A 23,676-nucleotide genomic window follows, 5' to 3' on the forward strand; every position below is an offset into this window, starting at 1 on the left:
TCTATTCTTCTACTAAGCATTGCAAGCAGTACTGTTTCCTTAGCTTCTTGCGTTCCAAGCCTATTTATAGGTGTTAGTTAGTTGCATATTTTCATCTCACTTCATGGTTACGTTTCTTTATATATGAACATCGTTTCTTCTTACAAGTCCATTACATTATTATTCTTTACATTTCGTCCTTGTGTGTCATCTTTCGATTGTCATTTATGTTCATCTGTACGTCTGTCCGGGCTCTTATGTCGTCACCATTTGCCTTCCATTAAGGCTCTTTGGGTCTCTTCGGGGACAGTCTGTAGGTAGTCTTCATTTTGTGTTAGCTGCTGGTACGGTTGCCTCAGCAGGTACCGAGCTGCCCATGGTTGTCTGGTTATAGGCAGTTCAACAGGTATTGCTCTTCTAATGGGCACTGGGCAGAGTCCTAGTGCAGCTCTCTGTTGGTTCATTTGTTCCTCATACGTCACATACCTTGGCAAGTATGTTCCTGGTACCTCAAAATGGCTGGCTGGGGTGCACGCCATATCTGGGACCTCCTCTACACTCTACATCATCCACAAGGCTTTATGGGACTTGGGACTACGCTATCTCCAACTTTCCCTCCCTAAATACTCCCCTGTTAGAGCCCTACGCTCCACTTAATCCAACTCTTTGATTGTTAAATGCTTCTCCAAGCTCAGCGTGGGGGGCAGGTCTCTCCCCTCGGGTGGTGCCTCCCTTTGGAATAGCCTCACTGCCCCTCTCAGACTTGAGCCTGCCCTCCTCAAGTTCCAGAAACTGCTCAAAACTCTGCAGTTCTCTACCTCTTTCCCTCTTTCCCTTCCCTGCTAATCACTCCACTGCCACTATGACTGGGACATGATCTGCATGACTGTCACAGGATTCCAGGCCCTTCTTCCAAGTCGATAAAAGCAATTCCCGCCGCGCCACTCCACCCATGGGCAGGGGAGTTGCTAGATCTGGAAAAGACCCGGGGCTAAGCTGATGTTGGTACTGTTGGGACTGGGGGCTAGCTAGTCTTTTGGCTGTAGCTCCTGAGATTCTATCCGGGGCTACAACCAAAAGATCAGGGGCTATAGCTCCCTTAGCCCCCCCCCTAGCAACGCCCCTGCCCATGGGAGTTGCCTGCACTAGCACTTAGCCTGAGACTCTTCTTCTTGGCTCCCCTTAGCACTTCCCTCCCGGGCCCTCCACCAGCACTTGCCTACTCCTCCCTAAGGCTGTACTTCTCCTCACTGCACTTGCATGTCCGAATGCCACAAGGCTTAGTAGGACCATGACTGTATTTTATTGTTTTTGTCATTGTTATTTTCCCCCTGTTCCCTTCCCATTTAGCCTTGTGGTGCTTTGAAACACTATTCAGTTGTATAAGCGCCTAACAAATTCTCAATAAAATAAAAATAAAATAGACAAGATGAACTTCCTGTGGCTCTCTTGATTTCTCTCATTTGTGAGTCCATTTCATCGCCCTGTCACTCTGGACCCTTCTCTTACGTCCAGTCAAAGGCAGGATTCATTCCCATCTCTTTGGCACCTGACCCTCTTGCCCCCTCACTCAAGGCTCACGATCTTGTTGTCCTCTTTGATTGCAACCTATGACTGTAACAATTCATCACTACCACTGCCCCTGTTGCTTGTATTGACTTCCTCAGCATTCAGAAAATGCATGCTTTTCTTTATTTCACTCTACAAAAACTCTGATCTCCACTCTCGTGCTCAGCAATGATCATCAGTGATTGGTGATGATCGACTACGGTTGGCAAGGGTTGACTGTTTTTAGTAACGGATGACTACAGTTGATGGTGGTTGACTATGGCTGGTGATAGTCTTTGATGGTTGGGGATGGTGTAGAATGGTTATCGATGGTCCACAATGGTCTGTGGTGGTGATGGCTCACGATAGTTGCAAATGTTCAGTGATAAATGAGATGGTCGACTGTGGTTGGAGCTGATCAGCAGTGGTCAGTTGTGGTTTGTGATGGTTGGTGATGGTTAACTATTATCTTTTATGGTTGCCTTTGGCTGGTGATGTAAAGGAAAAAAACGGAAGGCTTTCAGAAACAGCAATCTTTCTTTGCAGTAGTAGAGAAGATTTAAATCAGGAGGCGCTCTCTCTAGTGGCTTATCTCCCAAATCGATGGACCGAGAAACTCTCCTGTCAAGCCCCTCAGGATAGAAGTGAGGTCAGAAGCACTGATTGGTGGCAGGCAGGGCTGCCGTTTATGGACTCGACAAGAGGACAAACACCTATTTGTGAGTATAATGTGGATATTTGAGGGATAATGTTCTTTTTAATGCAAAATGTTAAGTTTAAAGTACTAGAGTTTCCCAGCCTGAGATGTGGGACTATTCAATCTATGAACACTGAATACTGGCACGTGCCCTGCACCAGCAACCTCAGTCAAAAACCTGGGTGTCCTGCCTTCATCCTCTCTTTCCATGGCATCCCAGGTGGCATCTGTATGTAAACCTGGGCACTTCAAACTACGGATCCTACGTAAGGTGCTCCCTTTCATTCCTATTAAACATTGCGCTCCTGTGGTGACTGGCCTGGTTTTGAGCATTACACATTACTGTAACTCTCTCTACCTGGGTCAGGCGAGCTACCTCACTAAACGCTTTCAATTGCTCCAAAACTCTGCTGCTCCAGTGGATGATTCGCCCTCCTCCCCGTGCTCACTTGACCCCGCTGCTCAGACAACTGCACTGGCTCCCGATTGAGAAGCGCATTCTTTTTAAATCCTTGTGCCTGGTACATTGCGCTTTTTACAATCTAGACGCTGAATACATACAGGAAAAGTGTTCTTGTTATGTGCCATCCCGGCCTCTGCGCTCTCAGTCGGCTCTACTGAGCGCTGTTCCGCGAGTTAGGCTGTCCTGGAGGGGCTGTCGCGCTTTCTCTTTGATGGCCGCTATAACCTGGAACAGCCTTCCCCTCCATCTTCGTGCCAGCGAAAACCATTTGGCTTTCGGCCGCAACCTCAAGGCCCATCTGTTTTAGTCCTTCTGCTGCTGCACCCTTCTACATATCATAGCGCCAAGATACCTCCGGGTGAACGTGCACTTTAGAAATCATATTAACATAACATAACAGGCGAAAGCTCTTTTCACTTAAGTTTCATTCTGATTTCTTGCGTTGATTTTGTCCTTTTTTATGATCTAAAGTTGTGTACAATTTTAATTCTTCCGTGTTTAACTTATTGATTTTTGTCTGTTTTTCTGTTTACGCTCTGAAGGTTTCTGTGGTTATGTGGTTTTAAAATGCAGTCAACTAAAGTAAACTAATATTGACTAGGTTTATGTATAATGTGATTGGTAAGCAGACACCAATGCAGTTGAGTATCCAGCCAAGATATTAATAAGAAGTGGCCAGAGACGTAGAAGCGTGCGCTGCCTGGATTGATGCCATTTTGACGTTCCCTCCCATTTAGAATGGAGCCAGATATCCAGTTTCACTCTGGGTCCCTTTGTTGTCACCCAATTCTGATGGAGCTCTAGGTGAATGGTTCCCTAAAAAGACCTTTCTTTTCAGAGGCCGGTGCAACACGTCCCGACTTTAAACCAAACCCCGAGTGGCTAGAGCCCTGGGCAAGCCTTTGCCCATGTATCTATCAGTCTCAGTGACCACCCGCCCCCACCCCCGTGACAGTCATCCACAAGGCATGTTTGCCTCCGTGGAGACCACGCAGGAAGGCAACAGTAACATTGTCCAATAGGCATCTGTTGAGAATTAGGCGTGCTTGCCTATAAAAAGAACTGACATAGGTAATTTAATGCAAGAAGGTGTTAATAAGCACTTTGCTGCTCACAGCCCACAGAATAGCCAGATCATTAAAACGCCACCCCTGAAGTGCTGCAATTGGTAAAGCATTATAAAAGCTATTGAGGTGCATCAGGCAGCACACCAATTATTTTCATCATTAGCGGCAGCTGAAAGTGTTGCTGGTTAATCTTTCCAGCGCTTAAAGGCCTTTCAGAGAAAGCACTCAGCCCGATGCCTAAGTGACAGATTGAGATGCGAGGGTGGGTTCGTGTGGGGTTCGAGTAATTGGCGTTCCCTTCCCTCCTCTTTTAGAGGTATTTTTTTTTTTTTGCATGCATGCATTTTTCTAATGGATCTTTTCCTCCCACGGGCTCCTTACTGTATCTCCTGAAACCGCGCCAGTCGCCGATGACAGAGCTGCTGTGCCTGGTGTTTGCCTCACTCCGCAGAGCTCTTGGTGATGGGGCCAGACAACCAACCTATACAGGGACAAAAGAAAAGAACGGCATCCTAATCTTCATGGCGCTACATGCCAGACTCCAACAGCTTCTAGGTGCTGTGGTACCAGGTGTTGTTATCGACATAGGAAGGATGGATGGCGAAGTCTCCCTGCCGCTGGATTTGAACTTATGAAGCTCATTCTGTCCTCATGTCAGAGGCCAACACATTACCTGTTTAGCTATCCATAACAATAAGAAGTTAGACTTCTTCCAGGAACTATCACTGAAATGCCGAATCAAGGAGGCAGTGCTATGAACCGCCGAGAAGGAAAATCGAAGCACAGCTCCTATGACAAAGCGCCAAGCCCAAGTCTATCGACAATTTAGCCATGCCTGTGGCCGTCTCCGAGCCGAGAGGGGAGTTTAGCCATCCCCCAACTCGTCGTCCACATGTAACTATGCACCTTTTAGGGGGGGCATATAATGCAGCCCAATCAATGGCCTTGCATCTGACGCTATCCCCTTTCCTAGAAGGTCAACCACCTGTTCCCCGGGGACCTTTAATGAGCCCTCGGCGGGTAAAGAAGCGGTTGAGATTGGCAAAAAGCGACCTGCAGAAGAGGAGATTCGGGTTGCTCTGCTGGGTGTTCCTAGTGAGTCCTCGCCTGGCAAAGGTACTCTTGGCGCTTTATCAGCATGTGTGCAACTGATAAACCTGACAGACCTCACCGCAAATCAGCCTCAAGCGGGAGGTACATTGCCCAATACTATTAAATGTAGCACAGTCCTGGCTGAAATGTCTATCCGTAAAAATGTGGTTTCATCCCTGATGGAATTAGTCAGAAGGGGTATGTATAGTGAGGGGCCTTTGACCACTCAAGGGGGTGAAATGAGAGTCCCTTTACAACCAGTGGAAGCCGGTATGTCGATCCCAGATGGAAAATCCAGCAATGAAAGTGCCATGCAGGAAGGTGTTGGCCTTAACACTGGGGCTGAAACAAGCCACGTTTTCATGCCCACGCTAGCGGGAGGCGAGGTAACGAACACAAGAGATTTAGAAAACCGTGCCTATAGCTGGAATTACCACCAAGCTGCCCTCCCTCTGCTCCTGCATGCCAACAGCCCTAAGGTGACAAGGGAACCCAGGGCAAGTACCACATCTAGTAAAGTAACAAGTAGTCTGGGTCGATTGACAAGTAGGCTACCTGCCACTAATAGTAGATCTACGGCACTCTGGGCAGGGTCCCTAGATTAGCCCCAAACTGCCACGAGGCCAGGGTAGCACTCTGGATCCGGGCAGGGAGGGGCTGCTTATTCATTAAACGGGAGCAAATCTCGCGCTGCACCAGGATCTACTGCCACGATAGCAATGTATCCGATTCCAATAGAGTTGGCTTTGGAGACCCGGGCATGGCTGAGAGTCTCATGACATTCAATAAGAGATGCCAACCAGCGTCAAATTCACTAAATGAACTCAGCCAGCAGCCCTGCAAACTCTTTCCACAGATGACCGTGCTTTCAGGCGCCAATGTCACCTCGCTGCGGAGTAGGCCCTCTTGGGGTATCTCTGGGCCTATATCTTCAGGGCTTACAGTCCACTGATGGAAAAATGCCCTAGCCATGCCCTATTTGAACCTGTGCCCTGTTTCACTGGATAAATAAGCCTGCAAACCTTTCAGCCCCTTGGTTTATGGCCGAACTGCTCCTTCCCTGCCTTGGAGTCCGTCAGGCGGAGCATAGATGGTGGAGGGAGTATAACCCAATTTTGCAGAAGGAGTTTAAAATACAACGGTCTGCGTACCATAAAACTCTTAAAGCCGCCAAACTGGCCTACTTTGCATTATCTATTCAGTCTGCTGCTTATGTACCAAAAAAGAAAATTCTAAATTGTGAGCGACTTGGCTGGCTCTGGCACAGCGGCTGCTACCTTGAATTCGCAGAAGCTTTGCAATGACTTGTCAACTTCTTCATTGATAAAATTGCTGGGATTAGGGATGAGATTGTCTATACTAGAGTAGGTAGGACGGAGTGCCTTGAAGTTGCTATTCCTAAACTCCAAGAGTCATCTGCGATGGCCATGGTCAATCCTTTTTTACTAATTTACTCCCACAAACGCTGTGGAAATTCGCCACGCTGTGGCACGCCTTAAATCGGCCTCCCCATTGGATGATATCCTGTTATATCTGCTTAAGCAAGCTCCGTTGAGTCTTTGGGAAATGACAGCTGGAGCTGTCAATTCTTCCTTGATTTATGGGAAAATTCCAGCATCCCTAAAGAAAGCTCAGGGGCGCCTCGGTCATGTTGAGCTACCGCCCAATTTCTTTATCACCATTTGTGATGAGGTTACTGGAATCAAGTGTGACCCCTCAGCTAAGATCTTTTCTCGAAGAGCAGAGCGTTTTAGACCCATGTTAAAAGGGTTTTCGCCCACTTATGCGGATGGAGTCAGTTCTAGTGATGGCACTGGACAATTTGACTATGATCAGAGATAGAGGCGGTACGGCAATTCTAATTTTATTGGACCTGTCGGCTGCCTTTGATACCATTGATCAGGAGATTCTTATCTCTAGTCTGCAGGATGCAGGGATTGTGGAGCCAGTATTGGACTGGTTTTGCATTTTTCTTGGCTCTCGCGTACAAGCAGCCTCCCTTCTATCGTTCAGGTCAGAGCCAGCTTCCGTGACCTGCAGGGTGTCACAGAGGTGACCCTGTCTCCACTACTTTGTAATGTCTATATCCAGCCCCTGGCTGCACTGATCCGATCCTTTGGGTTCCAGTTCTTTTCCTAACGCAGATGATACTTAGATTCTGTTTAGGATGGGCTTTGGGGCTGCTCGGACTGCAAGTCAGCTTCACCTGTGTATGGGCGCTGTCAGGGGCTGGATGGAGGCAAATTGGCTGAAACTGAATGGCGGCCAAACTGAGGCCTCGATTATTGGCCCCTCAAGGGCCAGAGAGAACTGGACTTCGGATTTCTGGGCGCCTTTGATGGGACCATTGCCGGTCCCGGCAGGGACGCTCCAGAATCTTGGGGTAAAGCTCTCCTCAACTCTGACTATGGGTAGCCAGATAAATTGAGTCTGTGGCCTTGGTTTTTGCAAGCTGAAACTAAAAAAGATTCTTCTTTTTATCATGCCTAAATGGTATTATTGACTATTGCAATGCCATCTACCTCGCCCAGCCTGCATACCTGGTAAACCGTCTTCAGGTCCTTGAAAATGCAGCCGTACATGTGGTTAAAAGTATTCCTTTTGGCCAACGTGTAACTAAGGCTCATCAGTCACTTCATTGGCTGCCGGTCTCTGAACAAATAAAATTGAAGGTGGCTTGTATTATTCATCGTGCCTTAAACGGCAAAGGCTGTCTGTCCACACAGGAGAAACTTCAGCTGTATCGTCCAACGCGAGCACTTGGGTCTATGGACGCAGCGCTGTTGTGTATTCCCAGCTATGGGAAAGATCGGCTGGGAGGACATGCTTTCTCTGTCGCAGGACCGAAACTCTGGAATTCTCTACCATTAGGCCTGCGGCAGACCATGGATTTTGATCGTTTTAGGCGTGCGTGACTTAAACCCCCATCTTTTTGAATAAGGCCTCGTCCTTGTGGGTAGACTGATGCGCCATGATGCCTTTGGCGATAATGCGCTATATACATATCCTGATTGATTGATTAATTGATTGATCAATCCAGTATGTGCCATAATGGGGTTTTACCTGGTCCATGTAAAGTCCTTCTTGAGTTGGTTGAATATTTTTGGGAAATCTATTTGTAATGTTTTATGTCTGTGGTGCTGGAGGTTTTCTTTTGTGCAAGCTAGTAGGGCTTGTGCCGAGATAAAGTCAAGAAGATATAGCAGGCTCTCGCCGTTGTGGTACGCCCTTCTTGAAGTCTTTCTGCTAGACACATTAGCAAAGAATGTACAACGGAATTAAGAGCGGGTGCCCAGAACTTGAAATAACAGACAATAAAAAAAAATGCTTGGGGTGGCGGAGGAGGGGCGGGCGCGTCACACTACCACTTAATCTACGTAGAAAACATCTCCTAGAACAGCTTTCTTGTCGACACGTGTATTTCAAACAGTACCAATTATCGAATCCCTTATATCTTATCCACCTACAAAGAAAAAAACTCCCATTCTGCCAACCTCTCCAGCTCACTTGACATGCCAACAGTGATTTGTAAAGCCAGCATCCAAAGGGGCTAAACGTCACCAGAATGTTCAGAATGCTGTATGGATGATTTCAACTGGGCAAGGTTGCCATCTAGTGTCGATAAATGGGAATACAACTGACAGATGGCTTCTTTTGTGCCTAATTACATAACATTGTAATGTTATGGATGTAACATGGGATTTGCATGCTCTCCAGCTCAAGCACCAACAAAGGCTAGAGGTCTCCCGTGTATAGTACGTGCAGCTATGTAGACGGACACGCGCCCAAAACGCGTCATCCGGCACAAATGTAAAAGCCGCCTCACAACAATGTCATATCAATCTGTGTCAAACTATCAACTCTGTTGTATTTTGGTGCAGAGTAGGGACGCAGCCGTCCTTGGGACCCCAATGGGCAAAGCAGCAATGACGGACGGAAGCAGGAGGATGCTGTAACAAGGTTTTCATTACACGGTTTGACCATTATGATATCTCTCACCTTCGGTTCTCTAATATCAACCTGTGAAAACCTCATATTTCACGTGCGGCATATGGCATTCGTTTCCAGGTCCTTTGTGGCGCCAGAAGACGTGCCCCTCTCTGTATCGCCATAGCCGTGAACTGCTTAAGCCTTGCGGAGACACTACAAACGCTGTAGCATTTTATCCATGCACAAACAAATAACATACATGCAGGCCTCCATGCACACCGTAAGAACTTAAATACAGACACTAACTCAAACAACATCAACACAGAAAATGGGACTGACCTAGATCCCTCACCGGGCAGCATATGTTTGTCTCCTAAATTCCACCAGGCAACATATTTTTTTGCCCCTCTAAGTTGCGTTAGTAGGGATTTTAGATACGTACCTGTATCAAACACTCTACATATGGCCCAGTTAAACAGTATATGAACAACAAACTCCCTGAGATAATATCTTTATGGCAGCATTCAGCAGTATAGGTGATAAATAGCAACTCATTGGGCCGCATAGGTCTGGCCATATTGAGCTATCCAGGTATTATAGGTAATTATGGCTCCCTCTAGTCAGTGCAGGTAGGATTCCATTAGGATGCTATTGCCTCAGTATGTAAGGAGGCATCGACACAGGAGTGTTCATGCCCAGAGGCGTTGCTAGGGGGGGGCTAAAGGGGCTATAGCCCCTGGTCTTTTGGTTGTAGCCCCAGATAGAATCTCAGGAGCTACAACCAAAAGGCTAGCTAGCCCCCAGTCTCGACAGTTCCGACATAAGCGTAGCCCCGGGTCTTTTCCAGACCTAGCAACACCCCTGTTCATGCCCAAACTCAAAATGATTGTTCCTTCGCAAAAACCCAAGAGCTGGCTGGTCTCCACTTGGTTCGTGGGATATTGGGTTTCCATCTCAGGATTCTCTTCATCTTTGATTTTCCTTTTCCTCGTAGAACCTTTATAGTCCCAGATGTAGCCTTCCACGCTTTGTAACAAAAAGAACCTGATGCCAAGTCCATCTTCTCTTTTTATTCCCACCTCCCTCCTCTGGGACGGTGTTATTGTCACTGTTGGAAGCAGAACAGCGGTGGAAGCGGATAAAAGGAACTAGTGGGACTCTGGCTGCATCCAAAAGGGAGGTAGTGGGATGGCGGGACAGGTCGGGGAAGTATCCGGGGAGGGACAAGGTCTGGCAGGTCGGGGCTTGACCTTTGGTTTGCAATGTTCAATGGCTCTTTTTGCATTGCAGCCCGACAAGGCATTGAATATTAAAGTAATGGCACAAGCTTTATCCCGGACAGAAATATAAAAACAATATATTCATAAATCGATGATACAAGTAACAGTAAACAAGATACTATTTGATATACATCTATTTGGAACATGTTTATTAGTGTTATCTGTGAATCACCATTTACACTTAAAGACACAATTACAAACATAGTTTAAACATATTATGATTGGCAATAAAATTTGAACTGTATAGGGCGCTAAATACTCTCAGTAGGTAAAAATATCACTTTCTTATGACATATGAATCTTTAATGTTCAATTGAAATGACTGTATCCTCTTCTCGTAATGAATACTTTTATTGGTAAATAACAGTAATTGAGCGAAACAGAAATGCAATACTTTGAGCAAGCCCATACCCGCGCCTTAAACTTAATACACTTGGTAATGTCCAGCAATCAGCTGGCTGCAGTCTCTTCAATTCAATCCAAGCATTTCAAGGACAACAGTATTAGCTTTGTGTGTAGTCATGGTATAGGCATTTATCAAGCCCTGCCATAAATGTAATACCTGGCCATAACTTGCAACAGCTGTAACATGGTGTGCTTGTCCAGGCATACGAGTGTCTGCATATGGCTATCTAATACCTATACATAGAGCGCAAACTGTTAACTTTGTCAATGTTTGTTTAGAAAGGGCTTCAGTGCAAGGAACAGATATAAATCAAGTGGTTGAAGGAATACTTGTTTAAGACATTTTTATGACACGTGTAGCAGGTTTCCAGCTGCAATTAAGCAATTAATTCTCAGCAGACTTCTTACAAATAGCACTTAAATGCCAAGGCTTGAGGTTACTGCTGGATAGAGCAAGCTGAACGACATCCTGTGAGGGTGTGTTTTGGTCGGAGAGGAATATGTAATGGTTGTGGATGGCCATATACATCAACATGGCCTTGGACAATCAATGGGTTGCTTGATAATTAAACAACACCCTGAAGCTGTGGGGCCCTCCTCACATGGCATCTCCCTCCTAACTTTACTTGCATGGAATAATGTTGGCTTGTAAACACCACCTAAGATCAAAAACAAAAAATGGACTGAAGTAAACCTACGGTAAGAGCAAAGCTTTGCGGTCAGTTGCCCATAAGTCTGTCGCCCCTCTTGTTCCTTGGCTGCTCTGGTGTGTCACTCTACTTGGGTACTTGTCTCCCTTTGGAGCTGCTCCTCAGGTCCTCTAGTCTGGAGCTTGCTCCCTGGTGAGTCACTGGCAAAAACAAAAGGAAGCAAAACACTGCCATTTCCTGTGTGTTGTTGGTGTTTAAAAGTGCACTGTGAAAGCCTCAAATTCAAACTCTTGCACGGTGCATCCATGCTATCAAGTTCAGCTTTTATAAGAGAACGTTATGGTAATAAAAGCTGCTTTAAAATCACTCTACCTCGCACCCTGACTGATAATACATTGCGGTACACAACCTGTGCACCGAAAAAACACAGATTACACTATGGAACACACACCAACTGAAGACATGTGTCTTCGCCTCCCTACGCACCAAACTAGCCAACCACAAATACACCAACACAACTCCCCACACTCCTTAAGCACTACTGGGACAGACCCACATACAACTACACAAAAAAGTACCCGAGCTACCTGGAGTGCACATTAACGACTGCTCCAGACAGCTCACAACATATCTAAAACATACACTGCACAGAGCCCCATCTTCAGATCTGCACACATCAACATTGTAACCAAGCAATCTTGCCCTGATCCCCCGCTTCTGCCTTAGTCCCGTACCCTAGTACTTGCAGATTCTGAATCTCCTAGAAAGTGAAAAAATGCCACTAGGTGCGTTATAAAAGACGCAATAACACAGCATAACCGGGCATAGCAAATCGTTTCATTCATTCCCCTGTGGGACAGTACTCTGCATGGCCCAAGCAACTTCTGTGGCTGGCATATTCCCTTCTGACTGAGCTTCCCTTTCTGTTTCCTGATGTTCCTCTGGTAGGGGCTCCTCCTGCTTACCTTCTATGGGCCTGGGTTCTTGCCATGAGATCTATCCCTACGAGTTGCTTTTGCCCTGTTGTCGTATTCTTCTAAACAAGTTACTATTGCGTGTGATTCTTGTGCCCGTTGCTTCTGCTGTGACCACGAAGACTTTCTTTCCTGTCGCCTTGCATGGGGAGATGTCGAAGGGGAGGTACAGCTTGTGTCTGTGATATCTTGTTCAGATGAGCACCTGTTCACCAATTGCCAGTGGCGTGTTGTCTCGCAGTCCTGAGCGCACACTCTCCTTTTGAGTACATATGAACGGTCTCCTGTGAGTCTCTTCCATGTGCATATCGGTCCTCCGCATCTAAGCATGTTCGGGGAGGGTTGATATCACCTTTCAGTTCCTCAGATCCTCGGCAGGGACCACTCCTGTGGCCTTATGTGTTGTATGATATGCCATCAAGAAGGATGTGAGGGCACCTGCCATGAAGAAATGCTCCTCCGAGGCGATGCAATGGACGGGGTGCCATAGCAGTTGCCTGGCACCATGTGAAGTTTGCCAGGAAGGCATCAACCATGTTTTCGAGATCTGGAAATCAAACTTTTTCTCTCAGTCTCAACTTAGTCTTTCAAGCTAATTGGTAACCTCTGTAAGTTAGTTTGACAACCCATGGTGTGAGATCCGCTGGTATGAGCCGTGCAGAATTATCCCACAAGGGCTGGCTGACAACTCTACTCTCACACTTCCGGTGATCTTGGAGGAACACTTGAGTGCTGGCGGTGGAATGTTTTTGCTCTCCTTGAAAATTCCAACACTATCCATTTTGTAGCTGCTTTAATACCATCTGCAAGCCTTCAATGCATTTGTGTTATCTCAATGAGGAAGGATCCAATCTCCTGTTGCTCTTCTTTTATTTATTTTTTCTTCAGTCGGCCAGTACTGTGCCTGTTCCTTTTTTTTAAAAGAGCAGCATTGCCGCGGCACGTCTGAAGAAGTGTAGGGAGCGTGAGGCAGGGAACACCCCTTCTGAGGTAGCTCGTTTGGAACTGTCCCATCCCGGAAGGGGCGGGGCTTATTTATTACATTTCTCAGCATACAGAGGAACGATCTCCATTAGGATGTCATTGTGGTGGGAGGCATAGCTAGAGATTGCACTGGGGCTGCCTAATGCAGGCCCCAGCTGCAGCGCTGCTGCATTCCTCCTGCCTTCCTGAGCTCCCGCTATGCCGTGTCCTTTCGATACTGTACAGCGGGGTTCAGACAGCGAGGCCGTGGCAGTCAGATGTGGGGCACAGGCTGAAGGAAGCAGCATCTACCTCAAGTCCTTTCTGGGCAGACCTCTACACACACAGGTGCAGACAGACAGCACATGGGGACATGATACACTTCACCCCAAAGTTCAGTTAGTCTCATGCGACTCAACCGACTGCTGGTTCTGTGCAACATTTATTTGGCTCTGATTGCAAACAATGGCCCACCCGAGGCCTTGCTGGGCTGCCCTTCTTTCCTCTTTGCAAAACTCACCAACTGGCAGACAATGATGAGCGATGTGTAAGAAGAAAATCAGTCGTACCATCGACCCCCACCCAGGGTGACACAAAGGTTCTCCCACTCTAGGACTGTTAATGCTCCTATTCTGAAATTTGATTTATATAGCGCTCCATCAGCATTTGAACCCTGCCAGAAAGACTCAACATGAATTTTACAGCCATTAAAGTTAAAAATGGCGCAGCACAGTCTTCGCTTTTATCTGCGCGGGTACCATGGTGGACAGCATATGACTGTTGACGAAAGCTACAAGGCCGCAAGGAACATTCTATCTGCATATTCCAGTCCCCAGCTTAATGTGGTCTACACATGCTTCCAACTAGCCCTTCACGTGCACGCTGATCGACTAATCTGATGAGGTCAAAGCTCAGTGGATCCGTTGATGTTACTCTGTCAATCTGCGTCATCAGGGCCTGTAGGAGTCGAGGCTGTTCTTACCAAAATAGGTTGCTCACACAAGATCACAGAAGCATGCATGGAGTGAGTGCAAGCAGAAGTCCACATCTTAGGGGTTGCTGAAGTTTAAGCTGTGCTAAAGAAAGTTCCTCAAAAGAAGCCAACGGTCCTCGTATCAACACCCCATCCACCTCGCCAGGACGCGCCCAAAATTGTGGGGGATCCCTACCTTGCAAGGGGGAGTGCTTGAAATGTGAATGTCTTGATCACTGTGCTGAGATATGGAGAATGCTGCGCAGGAGCTGGAGCGTACCCGTTTCCCATGTGGTGTGCACGAAGAGTATTTAGAGGACATCTTGCAGGACCATGAAGTCCTGTTTAATGGCTTCTTAGAACTCAGGGGGCAAGAAGTCAGGTTACAAATTGGCAAAAATGTTTAGCCGCTAGCTTCCAAACATAGGAGGATAGCACTTTACCTGCAAAACAAAGTGGAAGCCTAACTGCATAGTTTGTGAAGGCCAACGTCATTGAATGAGTGACAGGCTCGATTCTGCGGGTTCCCCCACTATGGGGCACAAAAACCTAACCCAATGAAGTAAGGATCTGCATGGCATGCACCTGCCCAACAAAGCATTTTTAATGGTTAAGACACCCTGTGCCAACCATCGATATAATTGCCGAGCTTCAAAATAACAAATGCTTCACCAAGTTGGGCCTTCATGCTTGCTATCACCAGACTCCATTGCACTAAGTCTCTCCCTATATCACGACCATCTCATGCCACGTCTGCCTACAGCAGTAAAAAAGATCAACTTTTGGAGTCTCGTCAGTGGCAAACATCTTTCATAAGATTATCCAGGGAATCCTGGCTGAGATCCACGGGGTCATAAATGTGAGCGATGGCATCTTCATCTTGGCACGCTCCATCACAGAGCATGGCTCACAGCTACATCCATTGTTTCCGTGCCTACAAAATCAGGGCCTCACCATGTAACCCGAAAAATCCAAAATTGACAATGAGCAACTGTTATTCTTTGATTGTCTTTAATTGCCAAAGCATCATGACTTTCCCCCTGCAAATTAGCTGATATCAAGTCTGCCACCCTACGGCAAAATGAATCTAAGGAGCATGGTTTCCACTGCCCTTTTGCAACTTTTGCTGCAGATTTATGCATTATTCCACCGCCTTCAATGAACGACTGAGGAATTAGAGCATCCAAACCCTAGTCATGGGCCTGCCGCAACAAGAAACCTTCCAAGCGACCAAAGACACACTAGTCGCCGACATAGCAAAGGCATATTTTATATTGTCCCTTGGGGCTGAACTTGGGAATATACCTTAAGAGATGGAGGCAGGAGTCAAGCAGAGACGTCACTCCAGTTGCAATGTAAGTTGTGAGTCTTTATTAGCTCCTGTTCTCAGGTGCAAGCCAGGACTACTCCAGAGAGATACCGGTGCTCACCACCCAGTCTGATCTTCCCCCAGTCTCCCAGCAACTGACACTAATGGAACCTCTCTCTGAAGATGCACTGTAGGATTCCATACATGACACAGGCCATGACATCACAAGCCAGTCACTCGCCACTAAAGCATACTTTGATCCAGCAAAAGACACACTGTTACAAGAAGTTTCCAACGCTCTGTCAAGACGTGAGCTACAGCGTGGACTAAAGTAACTCTGTCTCCAAATACAAGTCAGGGAGATGTAACACTCAGTCACTGGTCATTGAGGCCGCAGTTGGCTGGAACAACACTGTGTCCCCAGGTAGCTGCATAGGAAAAAATACTGGTTAGGAGCAATTGAATGGTCAAGTACAGGCAAGTAACATTTAGGGACTTCACCTACCAATGGGAAGCTGGAGACAGGATCTGTATTAGGAGAGGGTGCAGGGATCCTGATGTACAGGAGGCAAGTCCCCTACTACTACAGTGCAGTGTTGTGTGTAGGTAGGTTCCAGAACCTGGTATGATGTTTCCGAGGCGTTGCAGTAGGAAACCACAAGCAATCCAGTTCAAGGTACAGAATAGGAAGTCCAAAGCCAGTACACAAAACAAAATCCGAGGTCAGAGAACAAGGGCAATCCAAATGGGTAAGAACAAAGCAAACAGGTCCAGGAAAATCCAAAGAACAATACAGGAAGTGTGGCCAAGGTCAGGAATCAGGAAGGCAAAACAACATAGAATTCAAGCAACAAGGAAAGTTTAACGCTGGCTGGCAACACAGCTGAGAAGCAGGGAACACGGCGCCAAGCTTTTATTTATTCTCGTTGTCAGGGTAATGGAACACATGACTTCTGGCGTGTCACATGACCGGATGGGATAATTCCTCGTCTATCTCCTAATTGTCATGGCAACCGCCAAAGTGGACGCAGCCATTCCTGCCGGCAATGTCCCCTTCGAGTGCGAAGAGCACCCCTAAAACAGTGATGAATGAAAAAGGAGGACCATCTGTCATGCCCCCAAAACGAAGGTGGAGCAGGAGAAGGGCGAGAAAGGCTCATGTGCCAGTTGCAAGGGTGAGGAGGGGTGTGATGCTTGACACCCTCATGGCCTGGGGAAGTCCTAACAAAGACGAACCATCAAGTGGTGTAGTACCAGTTGCAAACACTAGCAGAGAGAGAACATCTCAAGAAGCGAGGTGCTGAGAAGGAAGCCACTGCCGTGCTCTGAGGTGCAGACAATTTCTGGCATACGTATATGGCCACCCATTCCCCTTACTTATGTACCACAAGCTGCTGCTAGCCATCTTCAGAGGGTCAGCACGACCTTTGCTATGGATTGAGAATTGGATCCTCCAACTTCAAGTACGAATTTCAGCTGACTTTCCAACTGGGCGCTGGTTATTCCGCTGACACCTTATCCTGTCAAACTTGAGCAGCCACTAAGCAGAAAGTAGAAGCAGCCCACAGTTTGGAATAGCATGTCAGTTTTGGTACAGAGCAAGCCAAGCTCATGACGCTTTCACTAGACGTCATTGTGAAAGCCTCAGAAGAAGAAGAATACATCTCGTGTGTAATAAAAGCCCTTCACAGCTGGAGGTCTAAGAACTATCTAGAATCTCTTTGTCACTATGATGAGGAAACAAGCAATCGTCTCAAATGCATCTTTCTAGTTCACTTAGAACTGTCCATGACCACAGAAGGACTATTACTGCGTGAATTTTACATAGTCATACCCTGGTGTCTCATTAACTTGGTTGTCCGGTGCTTGCTGGCCACCAGGGTTCAGACAAGACCAAGGGCTGACTACGGGAGAACATTTGGTTTCCTAGACTGGAACGGCCAAGCATGCGTTCACCCGAGCAACCCATCCACCATCAGATTAGTGGAGTGTGTCATTCCAAAATCTGCCAGTGCCTCAGTGCTGATTTTGAGTGCCTACCTGCAGCCAGTATGCTTTGGTGGTCATCAATGAATTTTCAAGATACTCAGAAGTGAAGATCATGGTCTCCATAGCGGCTGCAGCTGTGCTTCCCAAGTGGAAAAAATATTGTCGACGCATGGACTGCAACCATAAACACAATGGATAATGGTGAATTTAGACAATTGATACAGATACTTGGCATAAAGCATGTACTCATCGCTCCCTGCCGACCTCAAGTAAACCGAGATGTTCAAAGGCTTGTTAGGGTATTGAGGAAAGTAATCAGGATTGTATTGGATCAGCAAATAGACAGTGACAGTCTATCAGTCTATGACTCCCTGTGGGAATACAGATCCATGCCTCAACTGGGTGGCTTCAGCTACCTGCCTCATGGGACGATCACGAAGGACAACCATTCCCAGGCACTCATCATGGCCTCTGCCTGCCTGCAACAATGCCAAAGTCATGCAGAGCAGAGTTTGAGAGTTTCCTGTGATGTAACAAAGAGGCCGCCGTACTATTAGGTGTTCATATTCCTCTCAAGAATAGAAGAATCACCAGCAAGTTCAGCATGCCATTCGAATCGACTCCATTCACTGTGACGGCACAAAAGGTACCATGGTCACAACTCCGAGAGGTTCTTTTGCAATGTATTGCGTTTCAAACTAATAAAACGTGATCCATACAATGGGCCTCATTACGAGGTTGCCTTACCGGCGGCCTACCAGAAATCTTGATTTACCGTTACCACCAACTGACATCCAAGTGATACCGGAATATCACAGGCGCCCGAGCAACGGTAAGTTCCCATTATGGACTCCACGGAATGGGAACCCTGAAACACTGGCACCGTTAGTAACAGTGCCAGTGCTTCAGTGAAAAACCTGACAATAAGGGTATCAGGTAATATTAGCCCCATATATAATGTCGCCATACATATAGTCGCAGGGAAACTGCATAGGCAACATTATTTATGGGGACAATATGTGTGGTAAATGGGAGTGGGGCGGCAGAGGTGTCCCCTGCTCCCTTAAAAAAAAATATGGAGGTCAGGGGTGTCCCCCACAGGTTCCATATGGTAATATTGCTGCAAAAAAAGTGCTATTCTTGTATGGCGACATTTTTGCGGGGATATTATCACGTGGGACCCCAGTAAGGGCCTGAACAACCGGTAGGTCAGGACTGCCGGTAGTTCACAGCCCCTACCAGCAGCAGACTTAAAGTGAGCGGTCCAGAAGAAAGGGTGCTGGTAACGTTGTTACTGGCACCTTTATTACCGGACCAGCTCACTTGCAATCAGGCCCAATGTGATGGATTGTTTGAGATCCCCAGGAGAAATGATTTATCAACCATTGGCAATGCAGATGCGACTACCTCTGATGAGTTGTCATCAAAATGTGACAGATGAAATGGTGATTGCCTTCCAGGCTGCCTTCAGGCCCTCCACTGCTACCGAGCAAAAAGGCACATAAGCAAATGCCAATATAGTTCAGAAACTTTGCCTCTGAGGTGGGACAATTGACTTCAGTTGCAGGCTCTTCATGTTAATTGCCTGATGCTGCCAAAAGCTGTTAGGCCTATTTGCCTGTCCTTTACTGCTGCATGCCTCCTCAGCGCTTTACTTCTTTGTCACAGTCCATGAAGGATTCTGGAGCATGTAGTTCATTTTAAAGAAATTCGGTTTTTCCACTTCTTTAACACTTTCAAGGGTGGTTTTAATTCCCTTAATATTTTTAGAAGGGGGGATTGTGGGGTTTAACCTTATTATGCAGAGAAAACAACCCTTCACCATTTCCTGTAGTGTACCCTTGATATTAAGGGAGATGTTTCATTTTAGGGATACACACCACCTGTTCTTTTGTTACAACACTTTGTAGGGTTACATTCTTGGAGTTTACCCTTTCAGCCTCACCAGGAGTTTGGGATATATCGAAGTGACTATAAACGAGTTCCAATGGCAAGAGTATCCGTCTCAGAGGAGATATACTGTGTCTCACCCCATGGAATCTCCCCACCACCTTGGGCCTTGACTCCACCCAGATGATCCTCTCTCAGTGTAGCACCCCCAAGATTGGGATCAGGAAGCGACTGCCCTCCCTGGCCACATTGGAGGAGACTTTAGGCAGGGTTTTTGTGAGGGATCCGCAGGTGGCAGACACATTTAAACTTTCCTGTCCAAAAAGGCCCTGGATGTGGATTCACTCATAAGTCCAGACATTACAGTCACTATTGGCAACACTGGTCCAGACTGCCTATGGAAATCCAGGGCAGAGATGCCTACATTAGTGTGGCGTGCGCACGTTCTCAAAGAATAACATGTGCCTGCAGGACTTCATCAGTGGGTTTTATTAAGAGTGCCCTGTAGGCACACAGTGGATGCAGCTGTGCTATAATTCCTGATATTGATACAAAAAATAAAACGGCCACCAACCAGGGGTTCGGTACAACTAACCAGGCAGGGTTCTTCCACCAGGAACGTATAGTGCACATGGCACGGCACCTGTCCTTGTAGAGCACTTCAGGAACTGTATCCTTGAGAAACCCTGCAGATCAGAGCTCACAAGGTAATTTTCTAAAATAAAGCTTGGATATGCAGGGGGCTGTAACTGGAAGTGTTCCTGCCAATACGGGAATGGTGCAATGGTGATTTTTTGCCACTCATGCTGTTCATCGTTTATTTGTCATTTTTTGATGTTCTAGATATTTATTTCAATGTGACTTTTTAGAATCCAACATAATCAGAAACTCGTTTAAGGTATTGGCCTGTCACTAGTATCTAAATTGAGGAAATTAAAACGTTTATTTATGCATTTGATTTTTTTAAAGCGCCATCTGGGAAGCAATGAAGCGCTATACATGAGGGAATTATCCAGGGGATTACAAGTAAGAATGAAGGGTTAGTGTGATGCTGGAAATGAATCGGAGGGACAGGGCCTCAGTATCCTGTTTTTTATCATGTGTTCTGTCGTGTTTTCCATGCAGGAGTTTATGTGGGACTCCTGGCGGTGCAGCTCTCTCTTTTGGTTTGGTGTACAGACCCATGGGATACCCTTATGGCACCTATGGGTGGGGGTGCAACCCTGTGCCCCTAGTGTATGTTCTTGGGCACCTGTGTGTGGCCCACAGAGCAGGCTATGGGCTGGTTGCAGCTCCAGGCTGAATTTGATAGGTGCTCTGAGTATCGTCTATTTTGGGATACCCAGGCCCTGTCATTGGAATCAGTAGATTCCTGGTGGAAACAAGATGGCCCCCGTGGCCTCTTGCCTTCCATTGCCTGTTACCTTGGTTTTCCCGAAGTCCCGGGAAGCCCTGACTCTGTCTCTTCCCCCTGACTGGCTGTTGGGTGGAAGTTCCAAAGATGGTAGTGTGGGGAAGTGCCGACCAGACTGGCTGGAGCCTTCCCAACGACTGTATGTTGTGGGTTCGCCTGTGGGTGGGACCTGGATGAATGGGGTGTGTGACGAATACGCATTCTGTGTTGTGGATGTCTAGTATCTGGTGTTTGACACAATGACTGAGACAGCCCTACCCGAAACTGGTATGAATGCAGTGTGTAGTGTTGAATGGCGTGGTACTTGTCCGAATACACATTCTGTGTTGTGAGTGTCTGGATGGAGATGAATGGCCTGAATGCACCGTGCGCCTGATTGGCTGACTGACTGCCTGAATGTCCTTCTGAGTGATTGGTTGCCTGAGTGTGACCCAGCAGAATGAATGGGAGATGAACAGTACATCTGGTACTGGAAAAGAGAAGCAGAGAGAACGCTCAGAATGTGGGCTTCTATTGTTAGATAGGCCCTACATTCTAAGCTCTCTGATTGGCTGATTCACAAGTCTGAAGGCAGAAATAAACAGTGGACGGTGGGCCAATTCCTTTTTTAATTTAAATTAAAGGGACAGATTTTCCCACACGTCTTACAAGTTGTTCTGCAAAGGAAATGCACAGATTGTGTTATAAGAGTACTTTGTAGGGTGCTGGTGAGCTCAGGATTCAAAGCAGTATTGGCTGTCCTCGCTAAGCCAAGTATTGACTGTCCTGACCAAGTCAAGAAGACCCTCTGTCATTGTATTGAGGTTTGCGATAGAGCTCTTTTCCATGGGTCCATTGTCCATTCTAAAATCAGTATAGCTAGCCCACATATTACGGTTTTCCAAAAATAAAGTACTGCAGTTGAGAGTTAACAAACCAACACGCACATGGAATTGAGTACTTAATATACACAAATAAATCTTGTGTCATATTCTGTGGTAAACAGAGAGTTTGGGACAAGGGTTAGTGGTTGCTTGAATCGGAACGTCATTGTTGTTTCCTTGGGTGAAAGCGCTATATAAATAACAAATCATGATCGTCTTTCTAGGGTGGCTGTGAATTTGTTTAAAGTGCGATTCCAGCAGTGCCTGCTGCTGCAGCGCTGATTGTATGATAACACGCTGGTGTTAGTGTTAATTCTCCTTCTGCGACTGCATGCATTTCTCCTTTTCTTCTTTATTTCCTTGTCCATCGTTTGGTAATTGGGTTTTGTATGCAGGTTTTCCCTTCCAAGGAACTGATCACATCGTTTGGATGTGTATCCTGTTGTATGCTTTAAGTGGGTGTTAGCACAATCCACTCTCAATTGGGATTGCCTTCACTCTTGAGCTCTCGGGTTTGCGGTGTTATGGCTCTAGGCATGGAAGGCACCTGGGGTATGTGAAACTAATTTTTTCCATGTGTGGTTTCCTTCCATTCTTGTTTTAAGGTGCTTTTTCTTCTTTTCAGTGTGCCTATACCTTTGACCTGTATATGAGGTGAGTCTGACTTGGGGCCTGTGTTGTGATTCTGACAGTTGTACGGTGGAAGAAGTGTTGGGTTGCACCCTGCCTTTGAGTGAATAGCATGGTTGAGTTGTCCTGCGTCATTGGTCCTGCTTTTCATCCATGCATGGTGATAGAATACTGCTGCCTTCGAGAGAAGGACTGCTCAGGGAATGTGTGATCATGCTTGAATTTTACAAGAATATCAGTTGGTCGGAATCTATTATCCCTGAGGATTGAAATTGGATATCTCCATGTCTTAAACTTACTTCAAGAAAATTGAACCTGCAACACTTGTAGGAAGTTAAAGTATGTGTTTTTCTATATCCTGTTCCTACATCATTTATGACTGGAGAGAAGATATCGGTGTTACAGAAATAATACGGATTGGCCTGTTTTAAAGAGAGACAGGATTACATAAAAGCTAATCAGGGATATGTTGGACCACTGAAATAGTCCTTAATTCTACTTTGCAATAGTTGCTTGCTTTAAGATTCTCTGGGAACTCAGCAGTATCTGGCAGCCTTCATCGGCCTCACATATCTTCATTATAATAGTTGCTTTCCTTAAGATCTTCTAGGAACTCCACAGTTGTTGGCAGCCAAAATGGGACCCACTAATCCTCTTTGTAATAGTTGCTTGATTTAAGATCTTATGGGAACCCCACATTAGCTGGCAGCCACCATGTGCCCCACTAATCCTTATTGCAATAGTTGCTTGCTTTAAGATCCTCTTGGAAAGCAACAGTAGCTGGCAGCCATCATGGTCCCGCTAATATTCTTTTGCAATAGTTGCTTGCTTTAAGATCCTCTGGGAACTCATCAGTAATTGGCAGCCTTCATGGGTCCCTCTAATCTGCTTTGCAATAGTTGCTTGCTTTACAATCCTCTTGGAACTCAATAGTAGCTGGCAGCCATCATGGGCCCCGCTAATTTTCTTTGCAATAGTTGCTTGCTTTAAGATCCTCTGGGAACTCATCAGTAGTTGGCAGCCTTCATGGGTCCCTCTAATCTGCTTTGCAATAGTTGCTTGCTTTACAATCCTCTTGGAACCCAATAGTAGCTGGCAGCCATCATGGGCCCCGCTAATTTTCTTTGCAATAGTTGCTTGCTTTAAGATTCTCTTGGAACCCAGTAGTAGCTGGCAGCCATCAACGGCCCGCTAATCTTCTTTGCAATAGTTGCTTGCTTTAAGATCCTCTGGGAACTCATCAGTAGTTGCAGCCATCACGGGCCCCGCTAATCCTCTTTAAAATGGTTGATTTAAGATCCTCTGGGAACTCAGCAGCAGCTAGCAGTCATCATGGGCCCGCTAATCCTCTTTACAATGGTTGCTTTAAGTTCCTCTGGGAACTCATCAGTAGTTGCAGCCATCATGGGCCCCGCTAATCCTCTTTAAAATGGTTGATTTAAGATCCTCTGGGAACTCAGCAGCAGCTAGCAGTCATCATGGGCCCGCTAATCCTCTTTACAATGGTTGATTTAAGATCCTCTGGGAACTCAGCAGCAGCTAGCAGTCATCATGGGTCCC

General features: G+C 46.5%; 1 protein-coding gene across 1 annotated transcript in view; it reads left to right on the forward strand.

Annotated features, from left to right (window-relative positions):
* LOC138488168 (ras GTPase-activating protein 4-like) overlaps positions 1-23,676 on the forward strand; it is a 1,092,176-nt gene that overhangs the window by 761,832 nt on the left and 306,668 nt on the right. The gene's annotated exons all lie outside the window — the stretch shown is intronic.

This window comes from Ambystoma mexicanum, chromosome 9 (assembly GCF_040938575.1).
Source record: "Ambystoma mexicanum isolate Mex_15411 chromosome 9, UKY_AmexF1_1, whole genome shotgun sequence".
In the NCBI taxonomy this organism is placed as follows: Eukaryota; Metazoa; Chordata; class Amphibia; order Caudata; family Ambystomatidae; genus Ambystoma; species Ambystoma mexicanum.